At 34.9% G+C, this 17,145-nt stretch overlaps 1 long non-coding RNA gene across 5 annotated transcripts in view; it reads right to left on the reverse strand.

Annotated features, from left to right (window-relative positions):
• LOC138920540 (uncharacterized) overlaps window positions 1-16,090 on the reverse strand; it is a 32,193-nt gene extending 16,103 nt beyond the window's left edge. The window contains exons 1-2 of one of the 5 annotated variants that reach the window (XR_011431910.1): window positions 15,725-16,090; window positions 14,558-14,682 (exon numbers count right to left, since the gene is read on the reverse strand). This is a non-coding gene — a long non-coding RNA (uncharacterized lncRNA). The remainder of the gene's footprint in view (window positions 1-14,557; window positions 14,683-15,724) is intronic. The other 4 variants (XR_011431907.1, XR_011431908.1, XR_011431909.1 and 1 more) reach the window with 4 other exon arrangements.
• Window positions 16,091-17,145: the final 1,055 nt, after the last annotated feature.

The raw sequence follows: 17,145 nt of genomic DNA on the forward strand, positions 1-17,145 counted from the left end.
AGAGAGTTTGAATTAAGGCTGTGCAATTTTCTCATTTCATGGAGCAACCTCAATCCTCTAGACCGCTTTTACCTGAGTATTTCCTTATTGCACACACTTGATTTGCCCAAGAGGATTTTTGATATTTTCTTTTCCACAGCTAAACACTTCATACATACATGATCCCTATGGGGAGAGAATTTCTAATAACTGTAAAATTATATGGGTTAAGTGCTGCTTCCAGCTTGAGAATGCCGGTTACGAGAAGAGTCCTAGATGCTTTTCCAGATCAGGCAATTGTGCAAGGATACACTCTGAGTATTCTATATTATACTGAGCTTTAAAGAGAAACCTGCAGAACTCAATCAGCCAATCAATCTAAGGAAAAACAACACCAATTTCAAATTACTATCTGTCTATCTATCTATCTATTGGGAAAGACAAAGATACTTTTATGTACATATACACACATACAGGACAAAAATCCTTCAATAGCTTAAAACACACAGTCCAAACTTATAGCTTCTGAGATTTAAGGCCCTTTTCTATCTGACCCCAGCTTTCCCTTCTAATGAGAGCACTCCATTGTTCTCCTAACAGCAATTACATCCTGACCGTGACAAATTTGCTTGCTCTCTGTTCCTCAGTTGTGAGCGATAAATGAGGTAATGCCTAAGTAAAGTGCTTTCAAACCAATAATACATTTTATAGCATATGACTTATTATTATTTACTGCCCAATTTTTTACGATATAGGTCAAGTCTGATTTCCTCCACAAAGCCTTTCCTCACCAGCAGAGGTCACAGTGATCTTTTTTCTAACATCCCGTAGGAGATATGGTACTTCTTACTTGTGTGTTAGTATGACTCATGCAGCCAGCCCTGGTGGTCTAGTGGTTAAGATTTGGCACTCCCACTGCTGCGGTGGGGTTCATTTCCCGGTCAAGCAACCAAACCATTCGTCTGTCATCCATTGGTTGTCATACTGTGGTGGCTGTGTGTTGTTATGATACTGAAAGCTATGCCACCAGTGTTTCAAATATCAGCAGGGTCAACCATGGTGGACAGGTTTCAGTAGAGCTTTCAGACTAAGACAGACTAGGAAGAATACCTGGCCACCCACTTCTGAAAAAATTGGCTATGAAAACCATATGAATAGCTGTGGACCATTGTATGATGCAGCAGCAGAAGAGACGACGGTGCAAAAAGACTGGGCAGGCTTCTGCTCTGCTGTACACAGAGTCGGTAGGAGTCGGAATTGACTTGAAGGTACTAACAACAAATGACTCTTGGCCCAAAGCAGAGTGCAGATTCAGCAAGAGGAGAGGCCAAATGTCACTTATCTTTGAATCTCCCACAGCGTCTGGCACAAGATCTCACGTACAGCAAGATGAATGCTTATTTGCTGATACTTATGTGCAATACCCAGATGCCAATTAAGGCCTTACAATAAACAAATTGCTCATTTAAACAGCTTACATGTTCCACTTCAATATAGTCCATGTTTTTTAAACTTTCAGGAAATTTCTTGTGGAGAAGCAATATGCAAATACTAAGAATAAAATACACCTGCTGTTTGTGTGATGTGCTAGACATGAAGGTAATTTTAAGGTTCTTTTGTACCATTGCTTCAACATCTGTTCTTGTTCTAATTGCAAATTTTACCCAATATCACGTAGTCCATAACCTTGTGTTTTTCTGTTCAACCCATGCTTTCCAATACCTGGGTGTGGATCAGGTAGCAAACTGGCTCAAATGAGAAAAGTTTCTCAATATTATTTTATTTCAAAAACTTCTTATCTTTTACAAGTGAGCACTCTTTTCCAAAAAAATCAATCCAGGCCATTTCATTCTTGCCATTATGGTTTTTTTTTTTTTTTTTAATGAGGAACTTATGAAACCAGAAATTGTATTTCATACTCAAGCCTCCCAGAAGCCTCCTATTCTCTGTTGTATTCCCTCTCCTGTCAGCTTTCCAATCTATTTCATGCCATCACCCCCTCCCATTGCCAAACCAATAAATAATCCTGTTAAAATGCAAATATTGATATTTAAAATAATGGACTATCTTTTGTAAATACAATTGTGAGATTTACAGGCAAATAAAAACCTAGTCTCTGGAAACTGCTTCAATAACTCTGTGATTTTTTCTTTTTAATTTTTAAAGCAGAGTCACAGGGATAGAAGGAGATAGTCCTATTCTTACATAAACACAGTAGGTAGCTTTTTCACTTGTCTCTTGAGAGGGAATTCAGTCCTTGTGTGGATGAGTACAAGTGACACCTTTCTAAGCAGAATATACTGTTACAGAAATATCACTAGATTAAAAACAAAGCCTTCAAGCAACCTTGAAAATCTTCCAACTGATATGAGATCTTTCGTTGTGAATGATTTAAAAATTTAATACCTAAGTTTATCACAACTTTCATATAACAAATGCCAATATTCAATTCGAATTTCCCTTAAAGCTTCAGGAGTTATATTTAATCAGCTATTAATTACAAACTGTCTTTCATGTTCTTCAGCTCTCCTTTAAAACACACAATCTTACTGGAAAAATAGAGATCAAGACATTACCATTCTCATATTTGGATAGCTTTAAGACAAGAAATTTGCATATGATACCAATTGCAGAAAAGCTCTCAATACAAATGCAAATATGTCAGACTACTTTCTGGACAGAAGATGGTCTTACCTCCTTTGCCATGAATGGATTTCTTGTGGTTAATCTTGTTTTCATAATGTTGTCACCAGAAGTAGCACCAGGATCATAAATTTTACTTGACATTATTATGATGGGTGGATTACTAAGACATTGTAAATGATGTAGACATCTCCATAGCATTAAGAAGTCAAACTCAAATGTTTATTGTGGAAGATGTGTGGCATGTCTAGACATAACAAAGCAATAAAACTCTGTAGAGAATAAAAATTAACCCTACTCAAATTCTAATTGCAAAAATTATGCATTAAATTAGAACAAACAACTATACTTAAAATAAACCTGAATTAAAGTGACAATAGCATAACCCTGAAGCTGTTTCGTTATCATACATTTGAAATTGTTAAAACAGATGTGAAGAGTGAATCAGAGGATAAAAGCTTAGCTGTTTAAATGATAACTCCCAAATGCATTACAATATTATTTGCACGACTAAAAATGTATCTGGTTTGTGGTCTGGTCTAGAATTTCCATTGAATAATGATAATTATACTTCTGTTTCTGGTTTTGGCGAAGCAGAATTGTCCTGAATCAATCTCTATGGGGCTTTTTTTACATTCTTAGAATCTTTAAAAGTAATCCTTTTGCTTTAAACATTAGACTTCTTTGTACAAATATACTTAGCAGTTCATTCCTATCCAAACCATAGGAGTTGGCCATTCCGTCATACAGACGTCAGTATAAAGTAATATCATTCACCAATTATACTATCTATAGTGAAAATTAAATTTCCAGTTACTTAAACCCAGTTGAAATTTAAATAAATGTAATAATAAACTACCATTACAGTAAAATCCCTTTCCTGTACACTAACATTGGGAAGATAAAATCTTTGTAAAAGTAAAAAGTAATTCAAAACTCCAACCAAATGTTGGCTCGTTTCAAGTCATATTTAACAGAGCGAGAATGAGTCCAGTCAAAAAACTTGGACAGATGCTTGGGAAATGTTGAAATGGTGTTGTATTCTCAGGATACCCCGGAAGCAGCAGTAGCTTTATCTTGTTTTGAAAATGTATTCAACACAGATAGAACTGTTAGGCTAGACTTAAACAGGAATTGCTTGGGAAATATAGTCTTGATCAAATGTAACCTCAGACAATTACATTAGGCAAATCAATCCTCTGGGACTTGGGTATGTGCACGAGTCGAAAGTATGGTGGTTAACGGCCCAGACTTCCTGGGTTTAAATCCTGGCTCTTCGACTTAAGTTCTGTTTCCTTAAATAGGTAGTTTAAGCTCTTTGTGCTTCATTTTCCTCATGTGAAAAGTTTTAGTGATATTAGGGTCCTTGTGAGATTGTAGTATGTTAATATACATGAAGCATTAGAAATGTGCCTGGCACAGAGTTTGCATTCCATGAGTTCACTATTACAGGTATGACTTTTTGCCATGATAACATCTGTAACTCTTTTCCTTTATGCATCCTAATGTCCTGAGATCCAGTGTTTCTCATTTAAACCAGAGAACATAGAAAATGAGTTAGTTTTTTTATCCATCATCACACATAGTTACACTATTTTTTCTTGTGATGAGAACTTTTAAGATCTACTCTCTTAGCAACTTTCAAATATACAAAACAATTATTAACTGTAGTCACCATGCTGTATTTTACCTCTCCAGGTATTTTCTATTGGACCGTTTTCTAAATATTGATTTGTAATTGTTCTTTATACATTCTGGACAAATGTCCTTGATCAAACAAATGAATTGAGAATATTTTTCTTCCACTCTGTGCGCTGGCTTTTCATTACTTTAACAGTATTTTTCAAAGAGCACAACTTTTTAATTTTGGTGAACTTTAATTTATTAATTTTTTGCTCTGATGAAATGTGTATTTTGTGTCTATTTAAGAAATATTTACCTACCTCCAATTTGTGAGGCTGTTTCTACATTTTCCTCTAGAAATTTTATAGTTTTAGCTCTTACTTTTAGATCATTTTAGATTCATTTGTTGTTTTTTTTTTCCCCCTTTTGCTTATCGTGTAAGGTAGCGATCAAGTTTCATTTTCTTCTCATGTAGATATCCAACTGTTTTGGGCACCAGTTGTGGAAATGTGATTCATTTCCCTAATCAGCTGCCTTGGCACTTTGATCAAAACTCAAACGAACATATGGATGAGGGAATCTATTTCTGGGGTCCCTTTTCTTTTGTACTGATATAAATCTCTTTACTCTTACCACACTGCACTGGTTACTGCATTGCTCAGACACTACAAGTCCTTCAATTTTGTTTTAAATTTTTGCTATTATAATTCTTTTGCAATCTCATATAACATTAAGAATCAGTTTAAAAACAATAAAAAAAGAACTGCTGTTATTTGAATTGAGATTTGGTAGAATAAATTAATAAATTTGGGGAAAATTGGAATCAAAAAATTGAATTTTTCAATCTTATAAGTTATATTAGTCTATTTAATTAATTCTTTTAAAACTTATTTTTCAATTTATACTTTTATGGTTCAGGTCTTGTGTATGTGCTATTAAAGTTTTCCTGATTTCATATTTTTGATGCTATTATAAAAGGAATTTTTACACACTTTTATTTCACTGTACATTGTTGCTAGTATATAGAAATGTATTTGATTTTTGGATATTGACCTTGTATTCTGAGCAAATGCTATATTAAATAGTCAATTCCAGTGGCTTTTATATAGATATATTAGGAGGGTCCACGTGACCATGTTGCTTACAAATAAAGATGGTTGTTTTTCTTTCTTTCCAATTCATTTTCCTTTTACTTCTTTTCCTTGCCTTATTTCACTAGGACTTCCGGAATAATAGTGGATCGAAATAGTGAGAGTAGACAGTGTTTGCTTGTCCCCAATCCCATGGAGTAAACATTCATTTTTTTAACCATTAAGTTAGCTATAGGATTTTGTAGATATTTTTTAGCCATTCATACTCTTTATCATAAATGGGCACTGAATTTTATATAACGCGTTTTTTATATTTATCAGAAAACATTTTTTCTCCTCTATTTGTTGACGAGGTGAATTCCGTTTATTGCCCTCCTGTGATAAACCTCACTTGACTATTATGTATTAACTTCTTACAGATTAAAGTATTTGCTTTGTTATTTTTTAAAAGGATTATTTCCTATATGTACATGAAGAAAATTCGTCAGGGGTCTTATCATTATGTCCTTGTCCAGTTTGCTGTCACCTATTCTCTCACTACTATTTTGTGAATGTGCCTATGGGGGTTGATACTATTTCTTTCCTTAAATCTTTGATAGAATTCTTCAGAAAATTCTCTGGGACTGGTGTTTTCTTTGTGAGAAGGTTATATTTAATACATATAGGGCTGTTCAGATTTTCTATTTCTTCTTGATTCAGTTTTGGTATTTTGTGTCTGAAGAATTTTCCGTTTGTCTTAGTTATCAAATTAGCTAGGAAAAGTCATTCATAATATTCCCCTATCCTTTTAATATCTGTTGGATGTGTAATGATGTCTTCTCTTTTATTCTTGACATTGTTAATTCATTAGTCTCACTCTTTTCTTTCTCTCTTTCTCTCTCTTTCTGGCTCTCGTATCAAGTATATAGAAATTCATCAATTTCATCATTGTTTAAAAAAGTCATCTTTGGTTTCAATGACTCATTCTATTTTTTGTCCATTTTCTATTTCGTTTGCTGCAAGTTTTCCTTTCCTAGCTATTTTAGATGGAACATTAGATTTGATGTTAGATTTTCTTCTTTTCCAATATAGTCATTTAAAGCTATCAATTTGTCTCTAATCACTGCCTTAGCTGAGCCCCATAAATAATGATATGGTGGTTTAATTTTAATTGTGTTAACATATTTTCTCATATATCTTGTAATGTAATATTTAGAAATGTGTTTAATTTCTATTTATTTGGAGATCTTTTTATGTTGCTGATTTAATATAATTCCATTACGGTTCAAAATAACTATTTTAAAAGACAGAGTGTATATTCTATATATAATCAATACTCTGTATTGAGAATTATTTTCTTTGGACTAGCATACTGACTTTATTGATGAATGTTGCATGTGTTTTGAAAAAGGAATGTGTTGAAAAATATATTTCTGCAGTGTTTGAGGTTGTGTGTTACTAAGATGTCAATCAAGTCATAACAATTTTGTGTGGGTCTTGGATAGTCCACTGTTTTTTTTACTTCTGCTCTATCAATTGCTAAGATAGTAGTTTGAAATTTCCAACTATAACTGAGGATTTGTCTGTTTCTTTTTTCAGTTCTGTCAGTTTGTGATTCATGCAATTATAAGCTTTTTTAATAAGCCAGGCACAAAATTACAAATACAGTATGATTCCACTTATATGAGGTAGCTAGAGTCGTCAAATCCACAGAGACAGAAAGTAGTATGGTGGTTGCCATGTGCTGGGGCAATAATGGAATGAGAAGTTATTGTTTACAGGCACAGAGTTTCAGTCTGGGATGTTGAAACAGTTCTGGAGAGGTATTGGTTGTACAACGATGTGAATGTACTTAACGCCACTGAACTGAACACTTGAAAATTGTTAGAATGGTACATTTTATGTTATATGTAGTTTACCACAATGTGAAATGTGAAATAGTCATAACATTTGATTTCTTAAAGGTAGCTGTCGTTTCTTGCTCTGTTTCTATTGACCTCTTATCCTCTGATTATTGGTCAAAATTTTGTACTTCTTCACATTTTTAGTAATTTGACAGAATGCTAGACCCTATGAATGTTCCATTGTTCCTTGTTGTGCATTACTAACTCCCTTTAATTTTAATTTTGTTTTAATGGAAGGCAGTTAAGTTTCTTGTGGATGAACTTGATCTTGTTGAGGCATAAAGTTTTATTTTTTAGGTCTGGGATAAGCTTTACTCTAGGGCAATGGTTCTCAACCAGGAGTGATTGTGCCCTACAAGGTACATTTGGCAATGTCTAGAGACAGTGCTGCTTGTCACAACTGAGGAGTGTTACTGGTGTCTAGTGGAAGAGGACAGGGATCATGCTAAACACCCTATAATATGTTGCGCATCCCCCAAGAATAAGGAATTATTTGGGCTTGTGTGTCAATAGTGACATGATTGAGAAATGCTGCTCCAAGGCTAAGTTTGCCCTGTTACTAAGCTATGACGTTTCTATGATTTATACTGAATGTTCCAGGGGTTCCATGAGGTCTCTGTACTTGGGTAATTTGTGTATCTTCCAAGCTTGTGTTAGGTCTTGGAGTAGTTCAGCTTTCTGCTCAACCTTATGCAATTTCACCCTAAACATGCAACATGTAGTATTCTGCTAGAGTCAAGGGAACATTGTAAAGATTTCTGGAGTTCTTTCTCTGCATAGTGTCTTCTTTTCTATTAATCTGTCCACAAATCCCAGATGTCTCATCCTCTTTTAGGTTTCTTTTCTTTTCTTTTTATTTCTTTTTGAGGAAGATTAGCCCTGAGCTAACTACTGCCAGTCCTCCTCTTTTTGCTGAGGAAGCCTGGCCCTGAGCTAACATCCACGCCCATCTTCCTCTACTTTCTATGTGGGACGCCTACCACAGCATGGCGTGCCAAGCGGTGCCATGTCCGCACCCGGGACTGAACCCGCGAACCCCCGCCCTCCGAGAAGTGGAACGTGCACACTTCACTGCTGGACCACTGGGCGGCTGCTTTTAGGTTTCTTTATGTTGTGTCTTTGGCTATCCCCTGCCTTTTGTCGTGGTCTGGAATTTGCCTTCCAACGGAAAGCTGAAGGGATCTTAGTTTTCTCTCCCAATATTCTCCTCCTCTCAGGGATCACATTCTTGTGCTATGTGTTGCAGAATGGTTGAAAATAGTCGTTTCAAATATTTTTCCAGGTTTCTAGTTAGTTATAGTGGGACTGCAAAGCTGTCTCATTGTTTCATCCTGGCTGGAATTTGAGGTACCTCATTTTATTTTGAATTTCTATTTTCATGATGATTATTTATATTGAGAACCTCTTTTTAAACATGTCCTTTGGCTATTTATGAATCCTATTTTATGAAGTGCTTGTTAAATTGTCCCCCATTTATCTATCAGTCTGTCTTTTAAATATTGATTCTTAGGATTTCTTTTTATATTCTAAATGCAAGTTCTGTGTCAACCTTATGTCATAAAAATATATTCTCTCAATCCATGACTTACTTTTAGTTTTTTTTTTAATCTTGTCTTTTGATGAGAAGATATTCTTAGTTTTAATAAGGTTTCATTGATCTTTTACATTTTTTTCCTCTGTTAGCATTTCATGTTTATTACAGGGAGTCTTTGACAACCTCAGGTCATAAAAATATTTTCTTATGTTTTAGTCTAAAAGCTCTATTGTTCTGCTTGCACATTAACATTTATAATCTACCTGAAATAGACTTTTATGTAAGATGTGCAGTTGGGTTAGAAATTCAGTTTTCCCAGCATCGTTTTATAAAAAGGCCATTCATTCTCCACCGCACTTTGGTTTATCATATGTGTGGGGAACAGTGTCTGTGGAGTCTATTATATTAAATTGTTCACTTTGCTGTATTTTTACTAGTTTGATTGATGTCGTTTAAAATACAGATTGTCTTATATGTAATTCTTCAAGGTTTACTGCTTTTCAAGGTTGGCTTTTCTAATTATGGTATGTTGAGAGGTTTTGTTTTTTAATCTTTCATAATCGTTGAACTTTATCAAATGCTTTTATTGTATTTATTAAGATAGCCATTTTGTCAATAAACATGGTAAATTACACTGGTTTATTTGTTTTGGTTTTATAAATTAAGACATAATTTACATACAATGGGTTCCATCATTTTTCATGCACACTTCTGCAAATTTTGCTAAATCAAATAGTTATGTAAACACCACCACAATCAAGATATAGTACATTTATATAACATCAAAATATTTTTCTATGTCTGATCAGAGTCGAAGATCCCTCTACATCTCTGGCAAACACTAATCTTTTTACTGTCTGAATAATTTTGTTTTTACAGATTCCATGTAAAGGGCATTATACAGTATATAGTTTTTTGAGTCCACCTTCTTTCACGTAGCACAACGCATGTGAAATCAAGAAATGATGTTGCATGTTGCTACTGAGTAGCAATTCATGGTGTGGATGTATCACAGGTTGCTTCTTCCAACATTGAGGGATATGTGGGTTGTTACCCATTTCTGTTAATAATGAATAAAGTCTGTATAGAAATTCACATACTTTTTTCGTGAGCATACATTTTCATTTCACTTGAGTAAATAATTAGTAGTGGGATTTCTGGGTCATGTGATAAGAATAGGTTTAACTTTATTTAGATATTATCAAATGATTTCCCAGAGTAGTTTTAACCATTTTGCATTCATTCCAGAAATATACAAGAGTTCTACTTGTTTTGCAACTTTGTTCAGCAATTGATATGGTCAATGTGTGTTGCTTTTGTTGTTGTTTTTCAGCCATTCTAACAGGTGTGTATTAGTATCACACGGGGGGTTTACTTCGCATTTCCCTAACGATGTTAAGAAAATTTTCATGAGCTTGTTTGCTATCCATATATGGATTTGATGATGCATCTTTTCAAACTGTATGCCCATTATTTTTGTGGGTTGTTTATTTTCTTATTACTGAGTTTTGAGATTTCTTTATACATTCTAGATACAGTCCTTTATCAGATATGTAATTTGCAAATATTTTCTCACAGTCTGTGTATTCTTTTAATTTTCTTAATGGCATCTTTCAAAGAGCAGAAGTTCTCAATTTTGATGAATTCAAATTTATCATTGTTTGGTGTATACCATGATTTAGTATAGCATCTAAGAAATATGCATACTCCTAATCTAACATTGTAAGGGTTTTCTATTAGGTTGTCTTTAAAACTTTTTTAGGGGCCGGCCTCGTGGCTGAGTGGTTAAGTTCGCGTGCTCCACTGTGGCAGCCCAGGGTTTCGCTGGTTCGGGTCCTGGGCGCGGACATGGCACTGCTCGTCAGGCCATGTTGAGGTGGCGTCCCATATGCCACAACTAGTAGGTCCTGCAATTGGGATATACAACTGTGTATCAGGGGGAATTTGGGGAGATAAAGCAGAAAAAAAAAACTTTTTAAAAATAATTTTTCATCTTATATTTGGAACGATTAATTTTTTATATAGTGCAATACAATACTGTCTTAATCATTGTCACTTTATACTAAGTCTTAAAATTAGGTTTAGTGAGCTTTTCAAATTTGATCTTCTTTTTCAGGATTGTTCTGGCTATTTCAGTCTATTGCCTTTCCATATAAGACTTAGAATAAAATACATTTTTAAGACAGACATTTTAGCTGGTGTTTGATTGAGATTGCATTAAATCTCTAGGTTAATTTGGGAAGAATTAACATCCTAATAATCTTAAGTCTCCCAATTTAGGAACAACGCATCTCTCACCATTTACTTAGCTCTTCTTTGATTACTTTCATTAGTGTTTTGTAGATTTTATCATACAAATCCTGCATGCATTTTGTTAGATTTCATGTAAATATTTCATGGGTTTTTTGGAGCTATTGTAAATGATGTTTTAAAAAAAAAATCAGTTTCCAATTGTTGATTACCAAAATAGATATACAATTGATTTTTGAATAATTAATTTGTATCCTGTGATCACAAAAAAATTCCTTGTTGGGGCTGGCCCAGTGGAGTAGTAGTTAAGTTTGTGTGCTCCTCTTCAGTGGCCCAGGGTTCTAGGCTTCAGATCCCAGGTATGGTCCTACACACCACTTAACAAGCCATGCTGTGGTGGTGTCCCACATATAAAAAACAGAGGAAGATTGCCACAGATGTTAGCTCAGTGACAGTCTTCCTCAAGCAAAAAAGAGGAAGATTGGCAACAAATGTAAGCTCAGAGCCAGTCTTCCTGACCAAAAACATAAAAATAAAATTCCTTGTTAATGGTGTACCCTTTTGGGTAGATTCTTCAGAATTTTTTATGTAGACATAGCATCATGAGAATGAGGAAAATATTGTTGTTTTCCTAATCTGTCTGCATACTGTTTCTTTTTCATGGCTTATTGCATTGCATAAGCCTTCCAGCACAATATTTTATAGGAGTGTTGAGAGGAGCCATTGTTACCTTGTTACTCTCACACATAATGTTAATTGCAAGTTTGTATAGATTCCTTTGATCAGATTTATTTTGGTTTTCCTGAACATTTTTATCAATAGATGTTGAATAATGCCAAATGCTTATTCTACATCTTTTGAGGCGATCTTTGCTTGTTCTTTTTAGTCTGTTGATATGCCAAATTACATTGATTAATTTAAAAATATTGAACCATACTTCCATTCCAGAATTCCCATTTGACTGTTTTGAAGATTACCATTATTTGGTTAAATTCCCCATATTTCATCTTTATCTTCATGTTTTTTCCGTATTCTTAAACATCTTAACCATAAGTATACCATCCCTTATGATTAAATCCAATATCTGGAACATGTATGGGTTTGCCTCTGTTGTCTGATGTTTCTCTTAGATTTTAGGCATGTTGCCTATGTTGTGACATGTGAAGTAATTTCTGATTAAATCTGAAATCATTTATGAAAAATATATGGCAAGGCAGTCTTCTCCCAGAGAGAAGTTTGCCTTCCCTTTGCTACACTTAGAGAGTGACAATTGCTTACGTTAGATTAATCCAGCCACAGACAGTGTTGAACAGTGGCCAGCTTGTTCTTGTGGTGAGCTTCAGTATCCCCCATGTTATCCCCTGGCCCTCCTGATTTTCACCAGAGAGCCTGTTTTCTTCAGAGCCTCTAATATTTGATAAGTATGAAACGCTAATCTTTGTCTCAGGACACTGTTTAAAGCTCCATTCTTCTTTTTAGAATCTTTCTTAGGGTTTTAGCCTTACAACCTATGCTGCTCCAGAATATGGCCAATTATTATTAGGACAGCTATCTATATTCTTAAGCTCACTCTTCCGAGTCTCTGTCCAAAATTTTGCTATTTTGTTCTGAACACTGGCAGCAACCTTCAGTGGATGCATTTTCAGCTTTCTGCCCATACCCATAATTAGAAAATGCCCAAAGGAGAAAAGTGGCTGTACATGATCAGATCACCTTTTTGAGGTTCTCCCTTTTCTGGAATCTTAGCCCATCCAGTTCCCAGTTCTCATCATATCTATAGCTTTCTGCTGTCCTCAAATGGATATTTTTGTATTCTATGTAGTAATTTGTTTTATTTTGTTTTGTTTTTTTATTGTGTTTGCTCTCAACAGGAGCATTGGTCTGTCACTAGATACTACATATCATGCACAAGAAGTTTTCCCTCAATAAATTTGTATCACCCTGAGATCAGGGATTTTATTTGTCTTCTTTAACACTTTCTCTGATTCCCAGATCATAAACAATGTTTCAAAAATAGTGGAACCACATTAAATATCTGCTAAGTGAATGAATAAATAACATATTTCCAGCAAAACAGACAAGTCCATCAACCTATAAGTCATCTTATTTTCAATGTGTCAATTTAACTCTAGATAATTCTATTTTATTTAACTATTGTGTCCTAACATTTGTGGGTAATCGTGGGTCTAGTTTCTTTACAATTTTTTTTTGTTATAGTAATAGGGAGATATTCTGTGACTATCCTATCTTACCTTATTATTGATATTAAAAAAGAGAGAATGCAAAAGAAGACAAAAGTCTGCTATAAACATAGATGTACTTACCAGAGGTTTTCTGAAATTGTGTGTGTGTGTGTACATCCATCTATCTATCTATCTATCTATCTATCTATAGAGAGATACACATATATCTCTAGAATGAATTGGTGACATCCCTGAAAAATGTTTGAGTAAATAAGAGGTAAGAAGGTAAAATCAGAATACAAGTAAATATTCTCTTATATAATATATTGTAATACACAAATCGTTTAGTTGTTCCTGATTTCTATTAAAATGTCTTGATAGATTTTCCCTCCATAAACTACTGCAGCAGAAAACAGAAGAGAAAATTGCCTCCTGAAATGCTTTTATTTGAAAAGTACCAGTTAAATTGATTCCCCTGGAGGTGACTGAAATCAAGGGTAGAGATCGACTAGGAATATTGTTCGCTAAATGAATAAAAAGATCTTCTTATGCAATGTTTATTACTAGGCCCTGACACAAATCCAAAGAATTGAACTTCATTTTGAGTCTCTGGGGTAAGCAAGCACTTTTGAATTTGTTATATTATCTTTTATTTGACTAAGCAGATAGCTAAAGAATTAATAATTATCATGAAACAGTGAATTTCCACTATCAGATGAAGAATACCCTAGTGGGCATAGGAATCATATCACAATGAGCTCTAAACTTATACTTTAGTGTTAAGATTTGATCATTTCACATATTCTGAGCTTCTGGGAGGTATGTGCTTGCATACATGTGAGTGATGTCTATTTTTTTACATAAATTTTTATATCATGCTTGGGAGAGATCCCCAATCATTGCTTTTATTTTCACTTAATGTGTTTATTCTCACCTTACTCTAACCATTGACATCATTGGATTATTACTAAATTTAAGAGAAAAAATATTAAGGGACCTTTTCCTAGCTTTAGCAAGTCATAAAAATTCTTCTGAAATGAGCTCTCAAAAACTAGACTGTAAGTTTTACATTACATTTCACAGCATGAGATAAGAGCTTTAATCTCTTGATCTGAAATATCCAAATGACCCTAGGTTGCTCATTTTAGATTAAAGCCCTAATAGTATCATCACCTGTTGCAGCACAGCTCCATTCTTCACTTTTGTGAAGCGCTAGCCTTAAAGGAACCGGGGTTATTATTTAAGGACATTTCACAAGGAAAGCTGACACTACCAAATAAACACATTTAATGAAGTGAGATTACTAGTCGCTAAGGCGCTAATGAACTGTAAGATTAGCTACTGCAAACAAAATCTCTCCCATGTCCCCACCTGCCAATATCCAGGACTCCAGCTGGAGAGATAAGAGGTAGAATTCATCCAGGGTTCAATAATCAGACTGCTGAGACAGAGTTCCTCCTCTATGGCTCTACCTTGTTCAAAATGGCAGCTGAAGCCTGCATCAAAAGGAATATGAGGAGAGAGACGCAAACTTGATTTTTGTTTGGTTTCACTTTTACAAAAGAGAGTTCTTCCTCACAGTCTCTGAAATATATAATTTATAGTTATATATTACTAAAAAATTTATATTTTACATATCGCCACTACCAGGATTCTGCTTAAAGGTATAATATTATGGATCTACATAGAAGAAATACTGCAAAATTGCCTAGGTCTATATTGAGCAAAATATTATGATGAAATTAAATAAAGAAAAATAATCCAGCAATGATTTGGATATTGCTAAAGAAACTACATGGAATACATCTTCCTGTAACATTGCACCCCCACTACCACCATTCCCCCCTCTATCACACAAACTCTGCTCCACCCCAAGACTGGCTAAAGGAGCACTATTCTCTGTCCCTATGCACTTTAAGCAAATAATTTTTCTGTTTTGTTGATGCATAGTTTGCCAACTCCCTGTCTCAGAGAGTGGGAGTGGACCAACAACTGTAATGCTTAGCTGCACTAAATGTGCATGCATACATGCACGAGGGGATGTAAGCAATGAGAAAAGAAGGAAAAACTAAGGAGACTGAGCAAAGGAGGGAGGGAGAGAGGGAGGGAAGAAGAGAGGAAAACACAACATAAGGGTTTTAAGTGGTCTACTCATCGAAGATACAGGTCTATTGATCAATTTCACACATTAAGTAGCAGTTATGCATATATTCGAAAAAATACGCCTCGCAGTCTGTTAATTTTGGTTGTCTAAAGAATTCCTGCACAATCAATTCAGCTGCAGTAGTCAGTATCGATCAGAAAACAGATGATTGGCTGTACCAGGGCCCAGTTCATTTGCTCACCTCCTGTGTTATAAACAGGGCCTACTTAAAATTGAAAAAAGTTATGGAAGGTTTCAGTTCATTAAGACAAAACAAAAACCTTTTGTATGACAAATAAGTTGCTAATGCAATTTCATGGTCTAGGCTATATCAAATTTATATTATCATAAAGCTCACATGGTAAATAAGCCCTAGAGTGATGCAAGTTACTTACCAATATTGTGCAAATGGTGCGTTATCCTCTCCTCGCTTGCTCTTAACTTCACTACTCATGCCTGCTCCACTGGAACTTTGCTGGAGAAGCCTCACTATAAGGCTGCCTCACATCATAACTTCAATATGTTCTGGTTAAGGAGGTACAGAGAGAACAAGAGCAACATATTCTCCCTGTCGGATCAGATAGGCTTTGCCAGATTTCAACGGTTCAGTTATTTTCATCTGCTTGGAGGAAATTCAATGTCAAAAATGCGTTTTTTTGGTACAGTTTGCTTACCTCCCACCCTTTGTTCTGCAAGTCTCCTGTCTTTATACTTTCTGCATCTGCTTTTATTACATCTCTAGCTGGTCGTGAATTCCAGCTATTTGTCCAAAGAAAAAACTTTCCTCTGTGAATCATTCTTGCATCATATCCGGAAGGGAATGCCAAGCAAAGTCCTTCTGGAGTTGGAACTAAAGAACAGGTAAAATATGCAGCAAGGGAGAGCTACAATTTGTACCTGCTATCAAGGAATGCTCCTGTTTTTTCTTAACATAAGCAATGATAACAAGTTTTTGCCTTTTTCACTTACTTTTCTTCTTGTACTGTATGTATATCATAAACAATCTCACACCACAGCTCCTTTCTAGAATAAGGCAGAATATAAACATGTAAATAAAGTTTTGATAATTTTGGAATTTACAAAGACCTTTATGTTTAATCCTGCCAACTGTCTCCACTTAAAACAAAGTTAGTGAAATTCAGAGAGATTATATAACTTGTCAATATCGTATTTGGCAGTTTAGAAACTAAACTGCAGTTTTCTAGAAATTAAAGTCTATTTGATGATCTTTTATCATTTTGATAGTTCAGCTATTTTCAGTCTTTGTGGGAAAGGCCAACAGTTTTAGAGTTGACATTCAAGGCTTTTCCATGATCAGTCTATGTCTCCTCTGCCAGCTCTATTTTACGGTAGCCCTCACCCTTCCACCATGTTTTCCAGGCACAGCAAATTATCATTTAGTTCTTAAGGATGCCCTGTCTCTGACAGGCCCTTACTTGTGTTGTTCTGTCCCTTCCATGATCTAACACAATTCCTCTCTGCCTGGATAACTTCTATTTTCTTTAAGTGATTATGAGCACAAGGTGGGGTCGTGGGTCTAGGTAAAAATGTCATTCTACTACTTCCAGCTGTGTAATTTGTGGTACGTTATTTAAGTTTTCTGTGCCTCACTGCCCTCATTCATGATATGAGGCTGGTAACAGTACTTTCCTCAAAGACTTGCTTGCAGGTTGAAATATTTAATCTATGGGAAACACTAAGACAGTTGCTGATTAACTAGAGTCCAAAAGGTAACCTAGCTTTGTACTTCATGCATCTCCTACCATGTACTACTAGATCCTGATATAGTTTTTCAAGTTTGTGGACTCATAACTAT

Source organism: Equus caballus, chromosome 24 (assembly GCF_041296265.1).
Source record: "Equus caballus isolate H_3958 breed thoroughbred chromosome 24, TB-T2T, whole genome shotgun sequence".
In the NCBI taxonomy this organism is placed as follows: domain Eukaryota; kingdom Metazoa; phylum Chordata; class Mammalia; order Perissodactyla; family Equidae; genus Equus; species Equus caballus.